The sequence below is a fragment of the Salvelinus namaycush genome, chromosome 8 (genome assembly GCF_016432855.1).
Source record: "Salvelinus namaycush isolate Seneca chromosome 8, SaNama_1.0, whole genome shotgun sequence".
NCBI classification, from domain to species: Eukaryota; Metazoa; Chordata; class Actinopteri; order Salmoniformes; family Salmonidae; genus Salvelinus; species Salvelinus namaycush.
In genome coordinates this window covers 52,883,678-52,891,653 of record NC_052314.1, presented here as the reverse complement: position 1 = coordinate 52,891,653, position 7,976 = coordinate 52,883,678, and positions in this window count along the sequence as shown.

The following is a 7,976-nucleotide window of genomic DNA, read 5'->3' as shown; positions in this document are numbered from 1 at the left end:
TTTCGCAGTATCCTCAAAACCGTGTCTTTTTGACACAACTGCTGACAGCTACAGGGACATAAACACAAAAAATGCTGCTTGGAGACAAGTGTCCACGATAGTAGGATTGCCAGGTCAGTTTAGTAGTGAGCTTGTGCTAGATGTGGCTAGTTAGCGTTAGCTAGCTAACCTAGCCAATGAGGTGTGTGTGAAAGAAATAGTCATACCACCTTCCTCAAGGTTGGTCTCATTGTTGAAAGAGCCTACTCTGCCTATCTTGACAATTTATTATTGCATTTCGCTCCAAAACTGCATTTTGGAGGGAAATTATATTATAGGCTCTCACAATTAATTTGAGGATGTCATCGAATAAATAATATACTTGGCAAATAAATAAATAAAAAATGTAAAGAAATTATGCAATCAAACTGTTTTTATGTAATCCCAAATTTTTACTGAATGTGTGCAAAAAAAAAATCTACATTCATATTTTGCTACTTTCTGTCAAGTCCACTCATACAATTTGATGCATACGTTCGATTTATCGAACGTATGCACCACACAGAACGCACTGCAACTGCCTCTGCAACGCAATGCTGCAAGGCAAATGCAGCGTTCCATTGGAAATGAATGTACTTCTGGTGTTTCGAAACGCAATGACGCAGTCGGTGTGTTCGAAGCGTAAGACAGTGTCTCTGCGCTTCCCACCGACATTGTCTCTTGCGCATCCCGCTCATTTCTGCATTTGCCCGTCTGCCTTATTCGCCAGGGAAGGAGAAAAACATTCTGCGAACATTGAAGCATTGTATCAACAAGGTGGCCCTGAGAATATTGAAACATCATATCAATGAATGAGGCTGTTTGGAGAAAATAAAAAAATGTAGTAGCTCAACAAAGGCAGTTCTGAGAACATTGATTGTAAGATAGTAGCCAACTAGGGGTCGGCTCGCACATTTTTTTTCCCCTGGCCAACTTGTCTCTGATATTATGCAGTAGTTGCACTATCTGAGTGCTCATTATTATATATATTTTTAAACATCCCTACATCCACACTATAGCTAAATATTTAGATAATATTTAATGACGTTTTGCCAGCAGGATTGATTTGTAAGAATAACTCATTTTAATTGAGGAAGATGGACAAGCAAGACTGATAAAGTGAGAGGTGGAAATTCGTTAGACCAGAGGCAGATAGGGATTAGGGATGCAGGCAGAGGATGATGTTGAATTAGGTCTACAGCAAGCAACAACAAAAAGTTAGCCTGACTAAGTAATCATTCATGATTTGCATTATCATTTAGGCCTATCATTCTGACAATGCCCATTTGTTATAGCCTACTAAATGTTATCGTCTATAAGCCAAAACCAGGACATGTATTTGGGGGAAATGCTCTAAATAGCTATTTGTTCAGTTGTGTTTATTTTCATACCAATACATGAAACCAAAATTGTGCTAGCCAAATGGGCGAATAAATGAAAATATATACTGAACAAAAATATAAACGCAACATGTAACAATTTCAATGATTTTACTGAGTTACAGTTCATATGAGGAAATCAGTCAAATGAAATAAATTCATTAGGCCCTAATCTATGGATTTCACATGACTGGTCAGGGGTGCAGCCATGGGTGGGCCTCGGAGGGCATAGGCCCACCCACTGGGGAGCCAGGTCCACCCACTGGGGAGTCAGGCCCAGCCAATCAGAATTAGTTTTTCTCCACAAAAGGGCTTTATTACAGACAGAAATACTCCTCAGTTTCATCAGCTGTCCGGGTGGCTGGTCTCAGACGATCCCGCAGGTGAAGAAGCCAGATATGGAGGTCCTGGGTTGTCCATTAGCCTACTTAGCTGCTTCTCTATGTCTATTCTTTCTGCCCATCTCCATCAGTTTTAAGATGTTATTTAGCCGTAATGGCAAGCTGGGGTGTGCAGACAGTAATGGGTTTTCTGTTGTTATTACATTTGTTTATTTATTGGAGTGAAGTGGGTACTTATCTTTTCCTTTCGCCTGTAAGAACATGCAGTAACAAAGTAATGCCAAACCGATTCAGATTGATTACAAAAGCGTAAGAGGGGTTATGTCACTTGCAGACAGATTGGATGTTTGCTGAATGCTGATACCAGACTAAATCCCAGACTAAATGTCTGTCCCTTTCCCAGAATATTTAGACTATAGCACAGCAATAGGCTGTCTATAAAATGTCATTCTGTCAATGAATCAACAAGGATATGTTAGTCATGCATCCGGGATCTGATATGACTTCAAAGGAATCTTATGACGTTTAATCACTCTCATACTGTAATTCCATTGTAAACAAAGCACACTAGCATAATTGCCCCTTTAATGTAGCACATTACATGAACACATTGAATATAAATTACATAGTTAAAATTGTTGTTGACTAGTCAAACAGCTGCTTGGTAAATGCATCAGTATTTATGCTCCAGTAGTTAAGAATAGGCTATGTATGTCTAAATCGGAGATCAAAACCCCCATTTTTTTTTTCTTGAGCGGATGGTTAGGGGGCCAGAACATAGTACAAATAATTTGTAGACTGCAAATTGACCACAAGAAGCCCAACAATATATAATGTTTGAATTAAACATAATAATCTCAAACCTTGCTTACATTTGTATACGATCACATATATGTGTGGGAATCACTTGGAGCTCATTTGCTGGTGTTTTTACAGTCTTATGTCCAACAATTTGCTCAGAAAAGTTGGGGGGGCCAAATAAAACCACACCAGTTGGGGACCCTGGTCTAAATGAAGTACATTGCACATGGAAAACTAAATTCTTTTGCTGAAACCTTCAGAATTCCTCAGAAGTATCTACAGAAAGATTCTGGGCCTTTCAAAAAGCTTTGAATAAATTGGGCTTGGTGGGCACTGCCCAATTGGCCCATATACAGTGCATTCGGAAAGTATTAAGACCCCTTCACTTTTTCCACATTTTGCTACATTACAGCCTTATTCTGAAATGGATTAAATTGTTTTCCCCCCTCATCAATCTCCAGACAATACCCAATAATGACAAAGCAAAACAGGTTTTTAGAAATGTTTGCAAATGTATTTTAAATAAAAAACAAATATCACATTTACGTAAGTATTCAAACCCTTTACTCAGTACTTTGTTGAAGCACCTTTGGCAGCGATTACAGCATAGATTACAGCATAGAGTCTTCTTGGGTATGACGCTACAAGCTTGGCACACCTTTATGTGGGGAGTTTCTCCCATTCTTGTCAGCAGATCCTCTCAAGCTTTGTCAGGTTGGATGAGGAGCGTATTTTCAGGTCTCTCCAGAGATGTTTGATCGGTTTCAAGTCCAGGCTCTGGCTGGGCCACTCAAGGACATTCAGAGACTTGTCCCGAAGCCACTCCTGCATTGTCTCTGCTTTGTGCTTATAGTCGTTGTCCTGTTGGAAGGTAAACCTTCGCCTCAGTCTGAGGTCCTGAGCACTCTAGAGCAGGTTTTCATCAAGGATCTCTCCGTTCATCTTTCCCTCAATCCTGACTAATCTCCCAGTCCCTGAAAAACATCCCCACAGCATGATGCTGCCACCACCATGCTTCAACGTAGAGATGGTATTGGCCAGGTGATGGGCAGTGCCTGGTTTCCTCCAGACTTTTTGCTTGGCATTCAGGCCAAAGAGTTCAATCTTGGTTTCATCAGACCAGATAATCTTGTTTCTCATGGTCTGAGAGTCCTTTATTTGCCTTTTGGCAAACTCCAAGCGGCCTGTCATGTGCCTTTTACTGAGGAGTGGCTTCCGTCTGGCCACTCTACCATAAAGGCCTGATTGGTGGAGTGCTGCAGAGATGGTTGTCCTTCTGGAAGGTTCTCCCATCTCCACAGAGGAACTCTGAAACTCTGACAGAGGGACCATCGGGTTCTTGGTCACCACCCTGACCAAGGCCCTTTTCTCCCGATTGCTCAGTTTGGCCTGGCGGATAGCTATAGGAAGAGTCTTTGCGGTTCCAAACTTCTTCCATTTAAGAATTATGGAGGCCACTGTGTTCTTGGGGACCTTCAATACTTTTTTGGTACCCTTCCCCAGATCTGTGCCTCAACTCAATCCTGACTCTGAGCTCGATTGACAATTCCTTCAACCTTATGGCTTGGTTTTTGCTCTGACATGCACCCTCAACTGTGGCACCATTATATAGACAGGTGTGTGCATTTCCAAATCATGTCCAATCAATTGAATTTACCAGTGGACTCCAATCAAGTGGTAGAAACATCTCAATGATGATCAATGTAAACAGGATGCACCGGAGCTCAATTTCGAGTCTCACAGCAAAGGGTCTGAATACTTATGTAAATACGTTATTTCTGTTTTTTATTTTTAATACATTTGCAAAAATGTATCTTAAATAGTCCTCCTCCTCACACTTAACCTGCTCTTGACCCCACCCCCACCCCACCCCCCCTTCGAGGTCTAACTCTACCGACAGCTACGTTATTGAGGAAAACTTTACTTTCTATGCCTGTGATATGTGGTTGTCCCACTTAGCTATCTTAAGATAAATGCACTAACTGTAAACCGGTCTGGATAAGAGTGAGAAAATGTGCATGAAAACGATTTGTCTCTTGTTGAACAATAACAAAGTCTTTATTGAAGAATCACTACTCTTGACCAATCACCGACGTAGGGGCGTATTCTTCGGCTCCGAACTTCGGCTTGCCTCTAGAAAAAGAAAGCAAAAATTGTGTGCCTGAACAGCTGAAAAAACTCTCACCAAAAACATCACAAAATCTTGCCATAATATATGCACAAACTCTTCCGAACTGTTTCGGCTGAGAAGCATGTGGACCGCTTTTGTGGAGCAAGATACCTGCCAAAAGGTTGAACGTACGTATCGTTAGGATCGTAAGAAAATCCATACGCAAATTTTTAGTATAGTAAGAAAAGCCATGTGTGAAATATGAACTTAAACGTGAAATTTCATCTGTGAAGATGCAAACACCAGGGTACGATTATGGACTAACATTTTAGGCCTGGACAAATCGTGTTGCAATTCTGACATGCAATAATACCTTTCAGAGTTTTGGCAGTTTCATCTCACCAACAAAAAAACGTACACCAAACAGCCTGTAGAGAGTGCTACCCAAACAAGCGTAACATAGTATAACACCGGAAAGAGCTGTCCTGCACGTTTTCAAGTTAAAAGTCTCCATTGTCTGTTACTCCTCAGTTGAGTTTACTTCACATTTAGGTTTCTAATGTAATGGATTTGTTTGCCACCGCAAGTCTAGATAGCACTAGCTGTATTGTGCCTACAACAGTGAAGTTTCAGTCCTCTAGATATATCTCTACAGCATGGGCATATCTCTGGGTGACGTGACCATCCCCATGCATGCACCTTATCAACTTATGACTATTTCAATATTGTATCATCCCATTCTCTGGGCTCTGTCTTTAATCATAACCAGTAGTATATACCAGGAATAATGAGTCATAACCAGTACTCTACCAGGGATAATGAATCATAACCGGTAGTCTCTACCAGGAATAATGAATCATAACCAGTAGTATCTACCAGGAATAATAAATCATAACCAGTAGTATATACCAGGAATAATGAATCATAACCAGTAGTCTCTACCAGGAATAATTAATCATAACCAGTAGTATCTACCAGGAATAAGGAATCATAACCAGTAGTATCTACCAGGAATAATGAATCATAACCAGTAGTATATACCAGGAATAATGAATCATAACCAGTACTCTACCAGGAATAATGAATCATAACCGGTAGTCTCTACCAGGAATAATGAATCATAACCAGTAGTATCTACCAGGAATAATGAATCATAACCAGTAGTATCTACCAAGAATAATGAATCATAAACTTTAGTATCTACCAGGAATAATGAATCATAAACTTTAGTATCTACTAGGAATAATGAATCAGAATAATAATAGCTGTTTGGTGAATCTATGAATTATGTATGACCACTGGAGTCTTTGCCACTCAAATAATTTTTTCATATAATATTTTGATATTTATTTCATCACTCCAAATCTTGCCAAAGCATATTCTGTAGGAGGGGTTAATATGAATTAAAAATAATTTGACATGATTTATATGAATCAGGTCATGAACATATGGATTTTGAAATGAACAAGGGAGAGGTTAAACGTAGGCTAAGTCTGGCATAAGCTTATTCCCACACTTTACAGCATCTCTGTTGCCGTGGTTTTAAATAGTCTCTGTACAGGCTATTCCGTCCATCACGACACGGCTGCCAAGTCGAAGAGCTTTTGATCTCCATGCAGACCCACAGCACCATGCCTTTTGGAAAAGCACCCCTCAGCCTCAGAAGATGCCTTTTCTGGAGGAATGCCGTAATAGAGTCATTATAACCTAATGTAGGCCTATTTGCCTACTAGCCAAATAAAGTGCAGAGCATGCGTTCTAAAACAAGCTCTAGACTTTTATTTTGGAAATGAAACCAAAAGGTAAATTGTAGTAGGCTAGGAGTTGGAGGGTTGTTGAAGGGAGCCGGCCTTGATTGCACAAGTTCTACTTGGCAGCAGACACATTATCTCCATTTTGCCCACGCTTGTTCCACTTTTATGGTCACAGTGTCCGAAAACAAACACTTTGTTTTTTGGTTGGGATCATGAGGCGAGCGAGGGTGTGTTGCATTGTACAAAGGAGGAGGTGATCATTTAAACGGCCAATAGGTCTGTGATGTGAAGCTTTAAAAAGCTTGACATGATGTAATTCACAGATGAGGAAGTCATTCAACTGAATTATTAACAAGGTGATATCGCCCTCTGCTGGACAATATGATTATCTCACCACATAGATGGACAGATTTACTCAATGGTTTAAATTCCAGTAGTATTTTTTTTTTTTTTAAGTGCAGTAATCATCAAGTGTAAAACAGATTCATGTCATAAGCGAACTATGACATGAATCTGTTTAACGCTTGATGATGGTTTTTTCATGTAATGACATGACATCTGATCTGCACAAAGAAAATATTGTGACTGTAAACAATGTCATGATACAAATTTATTGAACGTCTTATCTCAGGGTTCCCCAACTGCCCCCCCCCCCAAGTTTTCTGAGCAAAAAAATAATAATTTATATACAACTCAGCCCCCAAAAAATGTATATATATATATTTAACTCAGCAAAAAAAGAAACGTCCCTTTTTTAGGATCCTGTCTTTCAAAGATAATTCGTAAAAATCCAAATAACTTCACAGGCTTTCATTGTCAATGGTTTAAACACTGTTTCCTATGCTTGTTCAATGAACCATAAACAATTACTGAACATGCACCTGTGGAACGGTCGTTAAGACACTAACAGCTTACAGACGGTAGGCAATTAAGGTCACAGTTATGAAAACTTAGGACACTAAAGAGGCCTTTCTGCTGACTCTGAAAAACACCAGAAGAAAGATGCCCAGGGTCCCTGCTCATCTGCGTGAACGTGCCTTAGGCATGCTGCAAGGAGGCATGAGGAATGCAGATGTGAGACGCCTAAGATGGCTACACAGAAGAAGCAGTATGGCTGGTGGCACTGTCATGCTGGAGGGTCATGTCAGGTTGAGCCTGCAGGAAGGGTACCACATGAGGGAGGAGAATGTCTTCCCTGTAACGCACAGTGTTGAGATTGCCTGCAATGGCAACAAGTCCAGTCCGATGATGCTGTGACACATCGCCCCAGACCATGACGGACCCTCTACCTCCAAATCGATCCCGCTCCAGAGTACAAGCCTCTGTGTAACGCTCATTCCTTCGGCGATAAACGCGAATCCGACCATCACCCCTGGTGAGACAAAACCTCGACTCGTCAGTGAAGAGCACTTTTTGCCAGTCCTATCTGGTCCAGCGACGGTGTGTTTGTGCCCATAGGCAACGTTGTTGCCGGTGATTTCTGGTGAGGACCTGCCTTACAACAGGCCTACAAGCCCTCAGTCCAGCCTCTCTCAGCCTATTGCGGACAGTCTGAGCACTGGTGGAGGGATTG